Consider the following 20,134-nt stretch of genomic DNA (forward strand, 5'->3'; position numbering starts at 1 on the left):
AGAAGCAGTTCAATAAACCAAAAACCCTGAGGAAAAAGGAAAGGACCTGTGCCACAACCCCTGCTGATCCTGCCCTATCTGTAAGAAACTGTTGGAGAATTTCTCCTCCCCTAGGAAAAATGTGGTGAAATTGTCCCCCCAATTTCTCTGCCCACAAATAGACTGGAGTATTTTGAGAGGCCATTTGTTCACAGCTCTAGGAGAAATCCCCCTCAGGGATGCAGTGCATCTCTTTGCAGCCTGCACATTGAATACATGAACACCCCTGGCTGCCTGCAGGGGCTGGGCCTCCCAGTGTCAAGAATGGAGGGCAGATTTTGGACTCAACACAGCAGTATCAACCAAGCGCAGCACTTTACTTTTCCTCAAATAAGTAAACAACAACGATTATCTTATGAGAAAAGGCAAAACGTTGACAATTGGGGAAACTTCTGGTGATTCCGGCTGCTGAGAATCAAGCCTGTTTCTATCTGTACAGATCCATCCTGGATCCTCTTTCTTGATCATGCTACAGTGTGATGGAATCTTAGCAATAGGGTTGTATATATAGACAAGTGGGACCTACAACAAAATGTTACAATGTGGAATGCTGCTGTTTGGGATTCCAAGCACTCCATTCCACGACCCACTCACTTTCTGCTCCCCCCACACCCACCACAACAGTCAGACAACATTCTTGTGTACGGGTGGTTCTGTTTGGGCTATATAAGCAGGAGCTTTAGAAACAGAGGGAATGATATGTACCACCTTTATTAATGTTTATGAGGCATTTCTGTATTTCTCCACCAGAAGGCACATTGACATGAACATCTGTAAAAGAACCTTTGTCGTTTTCCTCTGGGCTGTGTACTTTAAGGACTGCTTTTGCAAAGGCAGATCTTTCATAGCTCCAAGAGATTTTCCACGTGACCTAACAGTTTTGCAGAATTTAATTGCACCTCACAATGTGCCCATCGAAGTAAGCAGAGTTATTAATGACTCTTCCCCCTCCCCGCATTTTTGATTTAGATAAACTAATGTACAATAGAATTCATCAGTGGAACAATTCATCATCTGCAGCTGCTTCTGATAGAAATGCAATTTCTCTTAAAGTAAGCTCATAGACATCTAGCCAGAGTTACACATCGAGGAACAAGACTCGCCCCGCTCTGTCTTCCCATTCTTGCTTCCTTATCTACCTTACCTCTTTCCCCATGCTTACAGGGTGTTCCCTTCAAATATGCAAGAAATTAACTTTGCTGGGCTGCTTGTAAAAGTTGCACATTGCTTCCCCTCCTTAAAAGGGGGTGGGGATTCTCACCCGTTTTTAATTTACAGGGTTCACAAGCATTAGAGCATGCTGGGTCTTCTTGGAAAATAATTATTTCTGTAATCCACCCGGAGAGCTTCCGCTATGGGGTGGTAGCTTCCATTGCGGAAGCTCTCTGGGTGGTATAGAAATGTAATAAAATAGTTTTTAAAAAAAAAATTAAGAGGTGAAACCTTGGCAGCCGAAAGAAAACACCCAAAATGAAAAGAACATGATCGTGGAAAACACTTTGGGAGAGGATGGATTGGACACCATGATTAAGGCACCGGTAGCAGCACATCCCCAAACGATGCTAATGCTTGTCACGGGGGTATTATTTACGTAGCACCAATCGACGTGCTTTACAGAGTAACAAAGACCGTCCTAGCAACGCTGTCCCTTTTACTTAACAGAGAGGAAGGGATGTTTTGCTTACCCTTCTCTCTGCCTCCTGGCTCTCTGCAGATCCTTGCTTATATAACCAACTCTCGGCTCCGCTGTATCGATATTGCCGCTGCTTTCCTCGCAGCCCTCCCAGCCCCTTCCACAACTCCAAGGAAGGTCCCGGCTGCTGTCAACGAGGCCACACCCCCTCCGCCGTTCTCTAATGGGGATTCAGGGGCCGGGGCAGACCGATCCGTGAGCTGAAGCCGGAGGCGGCCACATCTCTAAAGGGCAGGCGAAGCGACTCCTGGGACAAAGCGATCGCGCTGGAGACAATAAAACGGGCGGGGGCTGTTCGGGGGTTGGGGGAGGAACGGTACGTCCTGAGTGATACTCTGTGCGACTGGGCGCTGCTTTTCCCGAGCTTTGGAGGCAAAGGCAGCCTGAAACTGAAGCCCGCTGAGTTCTGAACTGCTGATTGTTTATACAAGGTGTGCCCGGGAAGTTTCCAACCAAAATGTGCTGCAGCTCTCGCCACGTGCAGCACTCCATCCCTTGAATGGCTACTCTTCACCCTGATTGCGAAACCATGCCGGCATTTTTTTTTTTTTTATTTCTGTGCAAGATGTTGCTGGCATAAAGCCACTGGCATAGGATTTATAACACATTTATTTTAAAAAAGCAGTGATGATCCATGCACGAAAGGGAAGAAATCGAAAATCCACCGTTGGTCAATATCTTTATTAGGAGCAACCAAAATTCCACAAACTACTTAATCGCATCGTGCCCGTGTGGCAACTGGTCCTACTGCTGTAGCAGGAGTTGAAAGAAGTTGCGGAGCTGCCAATGACTGGCAGATTATTTTTGGTTAGGATGCTCAGACGCAAAGGCGAACAGAACTCCACTTCCTATACGCCACAGGTTGTATTATAGAGAAAAGTGAATTTTAGCAGATGGAGCCTTTCTCCACAGTGCCTGACAACACTTCCACCCCTGCCAAACCTCCATTCTTCTACACAAATAATGCCCTGTCATCTTCAGTATCAGCACTCTACTTTTTGTCTATTAATAACTTATCTGATTAAATTAATTGGTGGACAAACTGCATAGTTTGTCATCACATGTTTGGGGTGATCGGCATAGATCCGAACGATGATCTCGTACGCTAAGCAGGGTCAGTCCTGGTTAGTACTTGGATGGGAAACCGCCTGGGAATAAGGCTTCCTGCACTGAGCAGGGGGTTGGACTCGATGGTCTTGTAAGGCCCCTTCCGACCCTATAATTCTATGTCTAATATTGCACTGCTAGGTGACACCTACCAGCTGGTTAAATGAGAGGCCCAAGGTCACCCAATAAGCTTCGTGGCCGAGCAGGGATTTTAACCTGAGTTTCCCTGGTCCTCGTAGCAGGCACGCTCCTTGCCTTCACTGTGATCAGGACCGTGCGCTCGGGGAGTTTTTTTTTTTTTAAGCCTCCGCCGGGCCGATGTTTCAATGACCCCCCACCCCACACACACATTGCTGTTCGCCCTAGGAAGGAAGCTGCCATTATGGTTTAGAAAATTATCCACAGCTTGTTGCCAGAATGTTACCATCTTTGCACCGGTTTCATCAGTGGTTACTACCTGGGACATTCCAGTCGAAAGTCCACATTTTAACTTCATTTGATTAATTACATTACAAACCTAGGTAGCTCCGCGGGGCAGATTCCTATGCTCTTGTACAATATAACAATACCTCTCTGGGTATAACGTTTTGACTTTTTAAACGTTACTCGCACAGCTGGATCGCACCCCATCCTTCCGGGAGGTGTTATAAAGCTGCATGAAACCCTGGTGCTTTAAAATGAGCAATGCGTTCTTGAAAAGATTAATAGCCCGATTTTAGACATGTGGAACTTTGAAATCAGTGGGGTTTACTTCTGATTAAATCTGAATGGGATCGGACCGCAGGAATCGCCCCCCCTTTCTCCAGACTAGCCATCCTCTGTTTGACGAACGCTTAGCAGTTCCAATAAAGTTGTTGTTCACGGTAAGGAATTGCAACATGGCCGCGCCCAGGGAAGAGGCGTGATTCTTCCTGTCTGTGTGCCGCGCGACCTTCGTATTCCGGCATTTTCATCTCGTTCTTCTGGTCCGGTGAGTCTCAGACATGTTTTCAACAATTATATAGCAAGCAGGCTGAGGTGTTCAGCTAGACAAGCATCTCCCAATTCCAACTCCAAGGTTTTTTTTTTTGGGGGGGGTTAAGTACAAAGATTTCGCTAAAGATCGAGGGATGTCCTTTGGGGCGGGGGGGACAAACTCAATGTGTTCGCTTCCTGATACGCGAGCCTTTCCGCGCCTTGTGCGATCGCGAGAACTAAATATTTACTCTCAAGAAGCAGGTATTCTTTTGAGTTCAGGCGCAATGCTACGCATGCCTATTCAGACGTAAACTCCATTGAGTTCAATCGGGCTTGCTTCCAGGTAAGTAGATATTGGCTTGCAGCCTTGGGTTTCAGTCCTAAACATCGTAAGCCCTATTGAACATAGTAGAATTTACTTCTGAGTCAACATGCATAGGATTGCACTGCAAGAAACCTAAATTTGTGACGCATGGGGTTTAATAGGGGTTTCAGTAATAAAAGCTGACGTGTTCAACTGAGCTCCCTTTCTTCTTTTCCCCTCTCCCGTTTTCCCCCGGGGAAGGACATAGTAATGAATGTAAAGGTCTAATGTTCTAAGTCTGAGCATCAGCATGTTTTACTCGGATGCAAAAGTGGCATAGGGTATGAAGATAAAACTCTCCTCACCCTCCCAATTATGATATGGTCTTGAAAACGTAACAACGTGATGCAGCAATATCAAACGACATTGGATGGAGTTGCGGCAGTCGGTCTCAGTTTCCCACGTCTTAATTAGGAGTAAGAATGACTCAGTTTACAAGTCCGTTAAAAAGATTATTAGGGCTGCAGTTCTGTACCCGTTTACTTGCGAGTGTAGCCACATTGAACTCAATGTGACTTAAATCTGAGTAGAAATGTATCGGATTACACTTCAAGGAAAGCTGATGTACTCTTCCTGGTACAACAGACTTAAAATTGTCATACTTGAGCAAACAAACAAACAAAGCAAAGGGAAGATTCTGGTGCAAAATTCCTGAGTTGGAATTCATTTGCATATTTAACACCATAAGACTTGAGCGGGATAGAGAAGGAAAGTGGGTGTGTCCTAGAATAACAAAGCACGTAGTCGCACCCTAGAGACTAACAGAGTCTTCAAGGTTAGTTTTTAAACTGCCACAGACTCTTGTTTTTCTGTGACAGACTACAGGGCTATCCCTCTGGAAGCAGCTAGCTCAGTGCCGAAAGCTATTGTCCCTTTTTATGTGATTTTGTACACTACAGAGTCCTACTGGATTAAGCTAAAGCAGGGGTGGGCAGAAAGTAGATCTCTAGATTTTTTGGGACTTCAACTCCCAGCATTCTTGACCATTGGCCATGCTGACAAGGGCTTCTGCGAGCTGAAGTCCAAAAATCTGGAGAGCTACCTTCTGCCCACCCCTGCACTAAAGGCCTATCTAGTCCAACATCCTGTTTCCCACCGTGGCCAACGTGATGCCTTTGGGAAGCCCATAAACAGGACATGAGGCCAATAGCCCTCTCCCACTGTTGTTCTCCAGCAGTTGGTATTTGAAAGCATTTTGCCTTTGCTCCTGGATACCTTATAACTAGTAGCCGTTATAATCCCCTTTTAAAGCCATGTAGTGGTCGTCACTAGCTTAGATGGCAGCAAATTCTGTAACGTAACTATGCACTGTTTGAAGAACTTCTTTCTGTCTGTCTTGCATTTCCCTCCATTCAGCCTTGTTGGATGGCCCTGGATTCTGGTGTTGTGAGAGAGGGAGAAAAACATCTCACTCCACTTTCCCCACACTATGCATAATTTTATACACGTCAATCATGTCCCCATTTAGCTTACCTTTTTCTTATGTGAATAGGCCCAAATTTTGTAACCTTTTCTCGTAGAAGAGGTGTTCCAACCCTTCTGATCATTTTGGTTGACCTTTTCTGAACTTTTTCTAGCTCTTATTCACTATTCACCTTGCTTTGTTACCAATTAGGAGTAACTAGTATCTGCTCTGATTGGTTCTCCTAGGGCACAATCCTATGCAAGTTTAGACAGCAGAAAGTCCTACAACTCCCATCATTCCCTAGGTGGCATGGCTGGGAGTTGTAGGACTTCTGTCTAAACATGCATAGGATTGCGCCCTTACTCTTTTGTCTGGATCTCAGTTGCATTTGTGCTCTACATAGTAATAGGATATTGCTGGGCGTTCTGGCCTCACTTTGTAATAACATTCCCCCCTCCCTCTTTTCTGTCTGTACCCATGTATAATCTGCCAACTCAGAATATCACTTAATGTCCCCAACTAAAATGAGCTCTGGCCCATGAAAGCTTATGCTACAATAAAATTGTTTGTCTTTAAGGTGCCACATAGGATTCTGTTGTTTTTACTTACTCTGGTGCTTAGGGAATAGAGGTTCCCAACCTTTTATGGCCGAGTCACAATTTTTAAAAAGTGTTGTGGGCAGGACCATAAAATGACTGCTATGGTAGTGTGTGGCTAGTCACAAAAATGTTGGGAGCCCACCCCACCCCCCATGATGAAGAAATAGTGTTTTTTGTATCTGTGTGTATTTTGTCTGTGCTTTGGGTGTGTGTTTTCTGTAAAACACCAAAAACCCCACAGACAAAACACACATAGAGATACACACACAAAAATACAGATAAAATCCCCCCCCCCAATTACTCCCCGCTGCCATCCCCTCCCACCCCAAGCTTACCAGACATTGGGAGGGATAGAATCATAGAATAGTAGAATAGTAGGGTTGGAAGGGGCCTACAAGGCCCCTGCAATAGTAGGGTTGGAAGGGGCCTACAAGGATGGGGAGCTTTTCTTTTAAGCATTTTTAGGGGGTGGCTGGGTATGCCACAAGAGCAAAGAGCTGACCCCTAGAGGCATTCTGAAGAAATAAAGACGGTGGGCAGCTGGAGACGGGCGCTTCACTTTGCAGTATGCCTGGCTGTCCCAATAAAAAAAGAAAAAAAAAATGTTGGAGGTAGGGGGGCTTGCAGGCGCTGTTTGGAAAAGGCAGAAGTAGGCTGCAACCAGCATATAAGCAAAATTATTTTTTTCTTAGAGGACTGGATCTAAATTCTGGCTTGACATGGAAGTCGCTGCCTGTTGTTGTGTTTGTGTCTTTTTCCATCACTTTAACTATTGTGAGAACTTCATCAGGTATTTGCATTCATGTCACATTCCCAAAGATGTGTTAAAAGCAAACATGTTAATACATGTCAGAGCCTAGATAGGAAGCTGCCTGGAAGTCTTATATAAGCCAATCTGAGCAACCCAAAGGAAGCATGGGATATAAGTATATTAAATAATCTTTAAAACTGCACCAAGGCTTTACTAAATATCTGTGGATTAATTTCTTTCTCATTTCTTCAGGATTAGTTTAGTGCTGCTCTTGTTTAGAGAACATATTTGAAGAATTTTAAAAAGAAGTGTGGTGTGCAAGATCAGGGATACCTGGTCCCTGGCAACCTGGTGCCCTCCAGATGTCTTGGACTACAGTCCCCATAATTCCTGACCATTGGCCATGATGGTTGGGGCTGATGGGAGTTGTAGTTGAAAAATCTGGAGGTTGTCTCCCCCTACTCTAAATTGAGCTGAACAAAACAGAGCAAAATAGTAGTCTTAGATAAGACAACAAGGCTGCAATCTTATGCACACTTACCTAGGAGCAACCCCGACTGAAGATAATAGGACTTACTTCGGAATAAATGTGCATAAGATTGAGCTGTAAAGTGATCAACAATAGTACTGATTTTCCCTCACTCCCTGCTGAAAAGTGGTACTAAACAGGGACTGTTTTCAATAAAATAAATAAATAAATACAAATACAAATCTAAGCCTCTTTTGTATTGTATCTGCCACATATGAATGTTGTTAAAGTGGGATATAACATAGGAGAAAACTCTACATTCTAGCAGGTAGGGTTTTAAATATTCCCTATAGACTGAGATACCAGACCAATTTGAACAGTTTTTTAAAAAATGGCGATAGACCATGTTTTAGTATTTTCCCCAGCACATTACTGAGTTCTGTTTAGGAATACAGATGCATAGTTATATTTTCAATTTTCAAGAAAGGTGGCCAAGGTAAAAAGGAAGTGTGTGAGCTTTAGCCACGCTAGTTATTAAAACTCTAGCATATAACCACTAGAGGGGGATTTCTACTGCAAAACACAAACTTGATTTTTCTTTCTGTTTTACAGCTGGATCTTAAACATGATTACTCAGATATAAGTCCTACTGAGTTCAGTGTGATTTACTTCCTTGTAGGTATGCTTAGGATTGCAGCCTTTAATCTTGTAAAGCCTGTTATGCACCATATGTCGACTACTACGTTTTCCTTGTATTGGTGCAAGGGATTCCTCCTCCCTGTTTGCCCTATTAAGTCTTTGTTTCTCTTTTCTTTGTACTTGTATTTACATCTAAAATAAAGTCTCTTGGAAAAGCTTAAGCCACTGGGGCCTCACTTCAGATATTTCCTAAACGTAGGAAGGCCACCTGTTTCTTCTTTCTTGAACTGGTGATAAGAATTATTTTTTTCAGGTATTATTTGCCTCTTCTGCAGTTTAGTGATCACATCCTAAAAGGGTTTTTAAATATATATTTTTGGTTTCAGATTAATGTGCATATTATTTATTTCCCCTTTGTTCTGAAATAGTTGCAATAGAGGGGTCAAAAGTGTGGCAGCGCATCATAAATGTGACTTCATTCTTATCAAATGTATTTTAAAATCAGACTGAAAGAAAATATGTGGAAGATGCAATTCAGGTTCATTTGGGATTAGAAGGGATAAAAATCCACTCATCAGTATCCCTTAGCACTTCTTTCTTAAGCAGTTCTCTCGTAATGCCAAAACTGAAGGTGCTTGGATTGGTTGAGTCAACATTTCGACATGTTACTTAGTTTAGAGGTGGTCTCCTACTCAGAATGTCCAATATGCCATTTTAACTGGAGAGAGACGTGATGTTGGCTCCATTGAGATGTAAAATAGATTCCTACTGTATACTGAAAAATGTTAGCTAAGACATCTTGAAAGTATGTTTTTACAAACCCCTTTTTATCAGTCAGTGCAATAGTCAGGGAGAAGGCTTCAGCTTAATATTCTCCCTGATATTTTAGGTTGTTTTTTTGAGGGGGGGGGTTATATTCAAATATTGATCCCCCACCCCTGCACATATCCCTGCAGCCTAAAGTGATTGCCTGTAGGAAAAGCTTATGTATATGATTCTGCTGATGGTGTAAACTGGTCCAACGCAACTCTTCCTCTGTCTTTGCTGAACCAGTAAATATAGCTACAAGACCATAATCCTGTGTACTTGGGAGTAACATTGAATTCAGTGAGACTTCCTTTGCATGTTTACCTGAAAGTGTTGGCTTGTGCATAGGATTGCCAACTTCTTATTAAAAATATACTACTGGGTAGAGTCAGATTGGCATCCCCATTAGTGGTTGTTGATCAAGCACAGATATAGTAGGTATTAGCTGTGTATCACATCAATTAATAAACAAGTAAAGGACCAATTGCAAATTAAATATCCCACTGATTAATCAGTGGAACTGGAAAACAAACAAGTCCAGAACTTGAGAACTTCTGAAAGCCTGCACTGACAAGTTAGCATTCTCTTTTTTTAATTTAAAAATGAAACTTAAGCATTTTCCTGTTCCAGTTTGTATCCAAAGCCTTTCACCCTGAGAAGCAAACTAGCAGGCCAGTCTTATCCATTTTTCTTGGAAATCGCATTGATATCATTGGGACTTACTCCATAGTAAATCAGGGTGCTTAGGGTTTGCGTAAATGACATTTTCTTCTAATGATCTAAATACAGAAAATGTAATATGAAAGCCGTGTTCGCTTGAAATAGGATTTACTGACGTTGAAAACTGGATCTTCTACAATATTGTTGGGCTTTCATGTTTATTTTAAAAGGTATGCCAGTTCTGTGGTGTTGCTGTAAATACTTCTTGTGTTCCCAAATATTTGATGAAAAATATTCACTAAAAAATTCATCACTAAATATCAGTGATGGCCTTTTATTTCAAAAGTGGTAGCCTTTGTTTATGAAATGGTAAATTATATTTCACATTTTAAAAATACTTTTTTAAATACAGTATCAAGTTCCACCACCAATCACGACTGTTGGCGACAGGAAAAACCTCGGAGCTAACGTGCTAATCTTTTGCATTTCCCATCCATTGGTTGTCTATACTGAATCCTTTGGTCATGCTTGGCTTGGGTTGGAGCATTAAAAGTTCCATTATGTTCTGTTTAGACTTGCTGCTTCTGGACAACTTTGTCTTACCCATTACAGTTGAACAGAGTGCCCCTCTTTCTAACGAACCCATCCCTATGTTTTGTAGGTCCAGCAGTTCTCATGGCCGAACAGCAACACTAAGATAAACCATCTGTTCTAGCTCCAACTTTCTAATTAAGGAGAACAAGAAGAGTTCTTTTTGGAATTTCATCAAAGCAGGCACCTTGGTATTAGTTTTCATGTAATGAATATGGTACAAATTGGCAGGGATCAAGCAACAATTTTTGTTGAGACAGTAATGTGTGTTCTTTGATTTTAAAAAATGCCCCCACAGCTTTTAACATCCTGGCACTAGATCGGCTTTCCTCAACATGGTACACTCTAGATGCTAGGAATGCTGGGACTTGTAGTCGAAAACATCTGTAGGGCACCAGGTTGGGAAAGGCTGCCCTAGATTAATAGCGGACAATAGGGTTCTGGTTAATGGCCTTTTGTGGCTTCTGGCTACTCTAACCCAATGGAATAGTTGTCATACATAAGCTTTCTCTATGAGTGTTGAAAGAAAACATATATTTAGACACCAGAATGATGTCTGTAAGTGTTCTAGGAGCCGAAATAGGTGCAGTTAAAATTTGGCAGTAGGCATTTTGAAAGATGGCATTTAGAAAATCTATTCCAGACTATGGTGATGTCTAGTTTTTCTGGTTTTCTTACATGCATACTAGGTGGCTTTGTTGGTTCAACAAATCAGAACAGAAAATTTTCTGGGACTTAATTACAGGGATTGGATTATCAAGCGCTCCGCTTTGCAACATTTTGTTGCAGGTCTTACTTTTCCTCTATGAATAGCTGTCTAAGGACAGAATGGGATTCCTCACCAACTTTGCCTCATAATGCTAATGAAGCGGGGAGGGGGACATTTCTGGGAAGAAGTAGAATAAAATGGTGGTGGGGAGCATAACCTCTCTCTCAGCTCTGACTCTGCCCTACAGTGCTCTGGCCATTTTAGCCTGTTTTTTCACAAGTCTGATGTGTGAGACCAAAAGTAAATCCGGCTAGAGGAAAATGATGTCTGCATATTTGCAGGAGAGATTTGACAGTTGTGGGAAGGGTAAAGCACTCTCTTTTTAGCTGCCAATTCTTCCCTGCAAATGCTCGTGTCTCCACATTTTGTGTTACCTCTGCAAACATGTGTTTGGAACAGATGTATTCTGAGGTAACAGATAGTTTTGCTCTAAGCTTGTGTCCATTGCTACATATTTTGGCAGTGAATTCCAAAAGTTAATTAGGGCACAATCCTATGCATGTTTAGACAGAGAAGAGGCCTACAACTCCCAGCATTCCCCAATCAGCAAGGCTGGCTGAGAAATGCTGGGAGATGTAGGCCTCTTCTCTGTCTAAACATGCATAGGATTGCACCCTTATATGTTGTGTTAAGAAGTCAGACCTGAATTTATAACCAGTCAACTTCCTTGGATTACTTTGAATTCTAGTATTATGAGAGAGGGGAAGAGATTTTTCTCTCCACACCAGTTATAGGTTTATAAACTTATGGCCCCTCCCCTAGTTGTCTTTTTATAATAAAGCGAAAAGGCCTGAAATGGAAAAGGCCTTTCCTTGGAGGGAAGGGCCTCCAACCCTTTAGTAATTGTGAGCTTTTCCAGCTGTGACCTTTTTGAGATGACATGATTAGAACTGTACATAGTATTCTAAATGGGGCTGACCAAAGATGTATTGAATGGCATTATGTATGTAATCCCGTGAAGTGTAGCCTCTTGCCGGATACCTGATCCCTTTTTGTCCCTTGGGAGCTGAGGGGTTCTTTCTGAGGAGACATTTGAAGAGATTCAGAGAGGGAAAGCTGAATATTTGAGGAAGGAAAAGACACTGGGAGAGGAGAGCACGCGAGTGAGAGAGTGAATAAGAAGAGTCCTCTAGAGAGGACCATGGAAGAGAGGGGAGCAGCTTTCTGTTTCTCAGTGTTAATCCAGCATCTCCACGGCCAAGGGAGTGACAGAGACAGAGGCCTACTGTTGCAGCCCAGCCCAGGCATGTCTGAGGGACTCTAGTTGTTTACCTATGGATCACTGAATTATTGGACTCCTTCCCTTCCTATTTTTTGTTTTGTTTGAGCAGCCTTCTCCAACCTGGAGCCTTCCAGATGTTTTGGACTGCCTATTATTGATTGATTGATTTGATGTGTACCCAGTCTTTCTACCAAAAAATGGCACTCAAGGCAACTACAGGTCCCAGCATTCCAAACTGTTGGCCATACTGGTTGAGGTTGATGGGAGATGGAAGTCCAAAATATCTGAAGGCATGAGGTTGGGGAAGGCTTACCTTAAAGGGCGTGTTTATTCTGAATTGTTTCTCGTGCTCTTCATCCTTTTTTCCTACTCCTTGATAAACAAATCCTTGTTTTTCTCTCCCACTGCCCCTCCACGTTCTGTTACATTGCCCATTGGTTTTCCCACTACATCCTTTCAGGGAGTGTCAGGCTGGTAGGCTGGGAACACCTCAAAATATTTTGAGGCCCTGAGACTGTTCCCCTCCCCCGCATCAATAGTTCCCCCTACAACAAGAAAAAGTGAGGTTAAATATAAATATTTTAGTATTTCCTTTCCTAATAGTTCCCAACAGTGGCTGCATTCTGGTGGAGAATGATGGTTAGTGGTGTGTTTCCGAGCCCAGTTTAAAGTTGGTTTTGACCTTTAAAGCCTTATGTAGTCTGGGACCAAGGTACTTGAAGGACCGCCTTCACCCATGTCAGCCTGCCCACACTTTAAGATCAGAAAGAGAGACCCTTCTCATTTGCTCTACCATGAGAGCAGTTAGGTCGGTGACCACATGTGGAAGGGCCTTCTCTCCAGTAGCCCCACACGTTTGGAACAAAGGTCTGCCATGCTCCATCATTGCAGGCTTTTAAGAAGGCCTTAAAACGTATTATTTTACCATGGCTTTCCCTTGATATGGCTGCTGTTGTTGCTGGCTTTAATGTTAGCTTTTATTGTTGTTTTTATTGCTATTTTATTGTGTTTGTGTTTTTATCGCTTTTAATATTTTAACTGTTTTTCTGTATTTTATTGCTGTGAGCCGCCTTGGGAGGGCTTCTGCCCTGAGAGGCAGCTAAGAAATGTTTTAAATAAATAAGCCAGGGTTCTGCAGAATCCTGGGTTATTGTGAATGAGTTGTGTGCAAACGCATGCAGTTTGTTCACTCCTACTTGGCTTCTTCCACTGGCTAAACAGAACAGGACGGGTTTGTTTACTGTGTTGTCCAAACTGGGGATCCTGGCTTACCACGCCCAAAGAAGCCAGGATTGCAAACTAGGGCTTGTTCTTGATTTACAACTCTTGGCTTGTTTGGGAGTGACAGACCAAGATTCCCAGTTTGGATGGCACATGGCTAAACAAATCCTTCCTGGTTTGTTTACTAACGGTCCCTAATGTGGCACTCATGGGTGCCATGGTGCTCACAGGGGCCTCCAAGGGTGCCCATGAAGCTTCCCTCTCCCTGCCTCCTTCATGTTTTTTTTTTTAATAAAAGCTTTGGAAAATGTTGCAGCAGTCTTCTTTCTCTCCCTTTCTAACCTCACTATTTCTATCCCTCACACCTCTTTAGCTCACTGTTTCTCCCCCTCTTAGATTCTACACTTGCTCTTTCTCTTGCCTTGCTATTTCCTCTCCCTCCCTGCCTCTAGACTCATTATATCTCTCCCCACCACCACCTCTTTAACTTACTTTTGACTAGCCAGGCCCCTATGGCAGCCATTATCTGGCTAGCCACATCCTCTGTGGGAACCATTTTGTGGCGGTGTCTATAGCAGTTTATCAAATTCCTAAATGTGTCCACAGGTCGCAACAAGTTGGAGATCCCTGGTTTAGACTGTTGCGAGAGAGAAGGTACCAGGTGGGAGTGAACGAACACGCAGCTAGTTCACAATAAACTAAGATTCTCCAGAATCCTGGCTTATCGTTCTGTGCAAATGCAGCTAGTGAGTTCACCTTCTTTCACTACTGCAGCATGCTGATGTTCTTAATTAGTTGTCCCCCAGAACCCCCAGATCTGTTTCTTGGTTAATCAAAGCTAGTTCAGATCCTGTTGGCATTTAGGTGAGGTCAGTACCAGCAAAGTGGAACTGGGAATTGCCTAGCCTTATGTAGCAAGTTGGGGGCCTTATTCAGACAACTAATAATTGTTTTCTTTCATCATGGTTAAGTGTCCGTGTCTGAATACCTAAATTATGGCTAAGTATGGAAAGCATCCCCTTCATGGATCACTGCCTTGTTGTGGCGAAGGGGCTTGCGTAACTCAGTGAAGCCATAAGCTATGCCGTGCAGGGCCACCCAAGACGGACAGGTCATGGCAGAGAGTTCTGACAAAATGTGGTCCACTGGACAAGGAAATGGCAACCCACTCCAGTATTCTTGCCAAGAAAACCCCATGGAACGTATCACAAGGCTAAAAGCGATGACACCGGAAGATGAGCCCCTCAGGTTGGAAGGTGTCCAATATACTACTGGGGAAGAGCAGAGGGATTTTCCAAGTAGCGCCAGAAAGAGTGAAGCGGCTGGGCCAAAGCCGAAAGGACACTCAGCTGTGGATGTGTCTGGTGGTGAAAAGAAAGTCCGATGCTGTAAAGAACAATATTGTTTAGGAACCTGGAATGTCAGATCAATGAATCAAGGTAAGTTGGAGGTGGTCAAACATGAGATGGCAAGATTGAACATTGACATCTTGGGAATCAGTGAACTAAAATGGACAAGCATGGGCGAATTTAATTCAGGTGACCATCATATCTACTACTGTGGGCAAGAATCCCTTAGAAGAAATGGAGTAGCACTCATAGTCAAGAAAAGGGTGGGAAAAGCAGTACTGGGGTACAATCTCAAAAACGATAGCATGATCTCAGTACGAATCCAAGGCAAACCATTCAACATCACAGTAATTCAAGTCTATGTCCCAACCACTGAGGCCGAAGAAGCTGAGGTTGATCAGTTCTATGAAGACCTACAACACCTTCTAGAACTAACACCAAAAAAAGATGTCCTCTTCATCATAGGGGATTGGAATGCTAAAGTAGGAAGTCAAGAAATCACCAGGATACCAGGCAAGCATGGCCTTGGTGTACAAAATGAAGCAGGACAAAAGCTAATAGAGTTTTGCCAAGAGAACACGCTGATCATAACAAACACTCTTTTCCAACAGCACAAGAGGTGACTCTACATGGACATCACCAGATGGTCAGTATCGAAATCAGATTGATTATGTCCTTTGCAGCCAAAGATGGAGAAGCTCTATGCAGTCAGTAAAAACAAGACCTGGAGCTGACTGTGGCTCAGATCATGAGCTGCTTCTTGCAAAATTTCGGCTTAAATTGAAGAACGTCGGGAAAACCACTAAACCTTTCAGGTATGACCTAAATCATATCCCTTATGAATATACAGTGGAGGTGAGGAATAGATTTCAGGGATTAGACCTGATAGACAGAGTGCCTGAGGAACTATGGACGGAGGTCCGTAATATTGTTCAGGAGGCAGCAACTCAATCCATCCCAAAGAAAAAGAAATGCAAGAAAGCAAAGTGGCTGTCTGATGAGGCTTTACAAGTAGCTGAGGAAAGAAGGGAAGCGAAAAGCACGGGAGAAAGGGGAAGATATATCCAACTGAATGCAGAGTTCCAGAGAACAGCAAGGAGAGACAAGAAGGCCTTCTTAAATGAACAATGCAAAGAAATCGAGGAAAACAACAGAATGGGAAAGACTATTATCTCTTCAAGAAAATCGGAGATCTCAAGGGAACGAGTTTTGTGCAAAGACGGGCATGATAAAGGACAACGAAGGCAGGGACCTAACAGAAGCAGATGAGATTAAGAAGAGGTGGCAAGAATACACAGAAGAACTATACAGGAAAGATCTTAATGTCCCTGACAGCCATGATAGTGCGGTCACTGAACTTGAGCTGGACATCCTCGAGAGTGAAGTCAAGTGGGTCTTAGGAAGCATTGGTAACAACAAAGCTAGCAGAGATGACAGTATTCCAGCTGAGCTATTTAAAATCCTAAAAGATTATGCTGTTAAAGTGCTGCACTCAATATGCCAACAAATTTGGAACACTCAAACAGTGGCCACAAGACTGGAAAAGGTCAGTTTACATTCCAATTCCAAAGAAGGGCAATGCCAAAGAGTGTTCAAACTACCATACAATTGCGCTCATTTCACATGCCAGCAAGGTTATGCTCAAAATCCTACAAGCTAGGCTTCAGCAGTATGTGAACCAAGAACTACTGGAAGTACAAGCTGGGTTTTGAAGAGGCAGAGGAACTAGAGATCAAATTGCCAACATTCTCTGGATCATGGAGAAAGCAAGAGAATTCCAGAAAAACGTCTATTTCTGCTTCATTGACTACGCTAAAGCCTTTGATTGTGTGGATCACAACAAACTGTGGCAAATTCTTAAAGAGATGGGAGTACCAGACCACCTTACCTGTCTCCTGAGAAACCTGTACGGGGGACAAGAAGCAACAGTAAGAACCGGACATGGAACAACCGATTGGTTCAAAATTGGGAAAGGAGTACGACAAGGCTGCATATTGTCGCCCTGCTTATTTAACTTATATGCAGAGTACATCATGAGAAACGCCGGGTTGGATGAATCACAGGTCGGAATTAAGATTGCCGGGAGAATTATCAACAACCTCAGATATGCAGATGATACCACCCTAATGGCAGAAAGCGAAGAGGATCTAAAGAGCCTCTTGTTGAGGGTGAAGGTGAAGAGTGCAAAAGCTGGTTTGAAACTCAACATTAAAAAAACTAAGATCATGGCATCTGGCTCCATCACTTCCTGGCATATAGAAGGAAGAAATGGAAGCAGTGACAGATTTTATTTTCTTGGGCTTCAAGATCACCGCAGACGGTGACTGCAGCCATGAAATTAAAAGACGCTTGCTCCTTGGGAGGAAAGCTATGGCAAACCTAGACAGCATAGTAAGAAGCAGAGACATCACCTTGTTGACAAAGATTCGTATAATCAAAGTTATGGTTTTCCCAGTAGCAACGTATGGCTGTGAGAGCTGGACTATAAGGGAAGCTGAGCGCCGAAGAATTGATGCTTTTGAACTGTGGTGCTGGAGAAGACTCTTATGAGTCCCCTGGACTGCAAGGAGGTCAAATCAGTCCATCCTAAAGGAAATCAACCCTGAGTGCTCATTGGAAGGACAGATGCTGAAGCTCCAATATTTTGGCCACCTAATGCGAAGAGAAAAGTCCCTGGAAAAGACCCTGATGCTGGGAAAGATTGAAGGCAAAAGGAGAAGGGGACGGCAGAGGATGAGATGGCTAGATAGCATCACCAATGCAGTGAATATGAACTTGAGCACACTCCGGGAGAGAGCGGAGGATAGGAAGGCCTGGCGAGCTATGGTCCATGGGGTCACGAAGAGTTGGACACGACTTAATGACTGAACAACAACAATGGAAAGCATGGTTTGAAGCAGATCTGCACAACATGGTTTACTTTAACCACGGTTAAGCATTACATATTGAGCAAATCATAGTTAAGGCAGTTTCCCTGCTTTTCAAGATTTTTTGCTTGCATTGTGCCAGGTCGGTCTCACTGATGTCTCCCTGTCAATGCATTCTGTGGGCAGAGCTTAGCATACATCCCACTATATGCTTGGGATTTTCACCAAAGTTAAGAAAAACGAACCATGGCTAGTATACCGTGGTTAAGTGTTGAATCTGCACCGGGCTATGCATTGCTCTCTCATCTGCTCTTTAACACATTTTCAGTGTCGTTACAAGCAGTGCCTGGACCAAAAATGCCTGTGACTCCAGAGAAGCCAGTTCTTGTTGATTTATTTATATAGCAGTGTCCATGTACATGGTGCTTTACAGAGAACAGGTATGATAGGTCCCCAACTCAACGGGCTTAAAATCTAACACAGACACAGAGAAAAAACAGTAAGGGAGAAATGGAGGCATGGGTAAGTAGAGGAAGAATATGTGAGTGCATCAATGACACATACTTTGACTTATTTACAGTAAGGTATAGGGACTGGGAGGATGATCCAAAAGCTTCCTGGAGAAGTTGAGTTTAAAAGAGAGACTTAAAGGAAAAAGGGAGATGGTCACAAAGCGGCATTCTGGGAAGCAGTTCCAGGCATAAGAGGCAGCAAGTAAAAATGGTTGGAGTCATTTCAGGGAGCATGGGATCTTTGGACGGCTGGGGATGGTGGAGTTGGATGAAAGGTCACCCCAAAAAGGGATGTGTCGGGAAATAAGCACAGAGAGATAAGAAGGAGCAAGGCGATGGAGGGCTTTGAAACTAAGGACAAGGAACTTAATGATGTACCTAATGCATTTAGTCTCTGTGTTTTCTGCAAGGACAGGTCTGGGATTTTGACCAACGTGTAATAAAAATGTTTTGAAGTCATCATTTTGTCAATAAAGTTGAACACTCCAAAGTTAGGAAATGATGGTTTAAAAGGTACTCATAATACCTTAATTTGATCTTCTCTGAGTATGTATTACAATGCTTCGTTTTAATTACTAGAAGTCATATTCCCACAAGTGATACTTGTCCTTTGTGGAGGTTGAGGACACTGCTTTTAATTCAGGTATCCAAAGCCAGCCTAGTTTTGTAACACATTTGAACGTATAATCAACTGATAACATTTCAGTTTTTTAAAATGTTCAGTCCAATGTATAAACAATAATTAAAGTGCAGTTGAAGCATCCCGTTTACAATAGTAATAGCCTCATTTTCAAGATGGCTTAAGCTAAGTTGTAGTGTTGATGAGTGTGTTGCTGAGAGTCACAAAATACTGGCACAAAGATCTGTGTTTACGTCACCAGGAAGATGAATGCTTACATATCTCTGTGGTCCATTGTTTGATAGAGATAAGTTAATGTAAAAAGTCCACTATGTAATTACTTTTACTCTTATTTGCGTTTTTTCTGCTTATACTGCCATTTGATCTGTTGCTTTTATACTGCAGTTTGTTTTTTATTGTATTTAATGAATTTTCATGTTTTTGTATTATAAGGGGCTGCATGAGGCCATTTTCGTGAAAGCTGTGCCTGTATACAATCCGAGATACCCGCCATGAGAAGGTTTTGTTCTGTTCTCACAAGTCTTTGAGCTCCTCTGCTTATAACAGCTGAACAAAAGGAAGAAATTTAGCCCATGAAGCATGGAAATACAATATGAGGATAGTTTCCCATGTAGAATCCTGTTTGTTGGGCCATTTTTAAAGAACAGGAACCCTGGCAGAAAAGTGAACCTATATTGAAATATCCCAGATATGTTAGTATTATTGCCAGAAACATTTCCCCCATTTTTTATTTTAAAAGTATTTTTATATTTTCTTGCTGGCAGCTGGGATCGTGCCAAAGCAAAGTGAGAGCCTCTAACTGCTGCCATCTTAATTTTCCATGAAGGCCTCTGGGAAGGTTACTTGTCCTTTGTGAACAGCCATGCCCACCAATGGCAGCTATTTTATGGTTGTGTCCAGGACAGTTTTTCATATTTGCAAATATGAAAAGGGTTGCCTACCCTTGAGTTACACAGAACAGTTATAGAAGGAGTTGGCATCGTATTTGGATTATACTACTTCAGACTGCAACTGTGACATTGCATTTTAATTAGGGATGTATGAAAGTCCCCTTACCTGGCTCTGCCGGGTTCCGCTGGCGGGGGGGAGGCGCCCCGTCCCTCCCCCCTGGAATTCTCGCTGGGGAGGGAAGGCACTCTGCGCCTCCCCCCCTGAATCCTGCCCAGCCAGCTCCGCTCCATGGGGATTCCGCAGAGACGCCGGCCAGCTCCACCAGCAGCCAGACATCCGGCCGCTGGCTAGCAGGGATGCAAATGGCGGCGGCCATAGCCGCCGCCGTTTGCGTCCTGTAGTCAGCCGTGATTGGCTACGTAAAGACTTACGTAGCCTATCACATCTGGCTTAAGAAAAACAACAAACATGCATACGCAAATGGCGGCGGCTATGGCCGCCGCCATTTGCATTCCTTATTTTTGGCCGTCTTAGTCTATGTAAATATTTACGTAGACTAAGATGGCCAAAAATAAGGAACAC

General features: G+C 43.1%; 2 protein-coding genes across 8 annotated transcripts in view; one reads left to right on the forward strand and one right to left on the reverse strand.

Annotated features, from left to right (window-relative positions):
* The window catches only part of BLVRA (biliverdin reductase A), a 34,504-nt gene extending 32,490 nt beyond the window's left edge, over window positions 1-2,014 (reverse strand). Inside the window, exon 1 of one of the 2 annotated variants that reach the window (XM_084857782.1) lies at window positions 1,725-2,014. The gene's annotated coding sequence lies outside the window, so the exon portion shown is untranslated. The remainder of the gene's footprint in view (window positions 1-1,724) is intronic. The other variant, XM_084857778.1, reaches the window with a different exon arrangement.
* Window positions 2,015-3,750: 1,736 nt separating this feature from the next.
* Window positions 3,751-20,134, forward strand: part of COA1 (cytochrome c oxidase assembly factor 1) — a 108,244-nt gene continuing 91,860 nt past the window's right edge. For 2 of the 6 annotated variants that reach the window (XM_084857793.1, XM_084857794.1), the window contains exons 1-2: window positions 3,751-3,809; window positions 10,152-10,272. The gene's annotated coding sequence lies outside the window, so the exon portion shown is untranslated. Of the gene's footprint in view, window positions 3,810-4,073; window positions 4,140-10,151; window positions 10,273-19,093; window positions 19,161-20,134 lie in introns of those variants that run through there. The other 4 variants (XM_084857795.1, XM_084857791.1, XM_084857796.1 and 1 more) reach the window with 3 other exon arrangements.

This window comes from Heloderma suspectum, chromosome 5 (assembly GCF_057233095.1).
Source record: "Heloderma suspectum isolate Gila_16-S chromosome 5, 16-S_ref, whole genome shotgun sequence".
NCBI classification, from domain to species: domain Eukaryota; kingdom Metazoa; phylum Chordata; class Lepidosauria; order Squamata; family Helodermatidae; genus Heloderma; species Heloderma suspectum.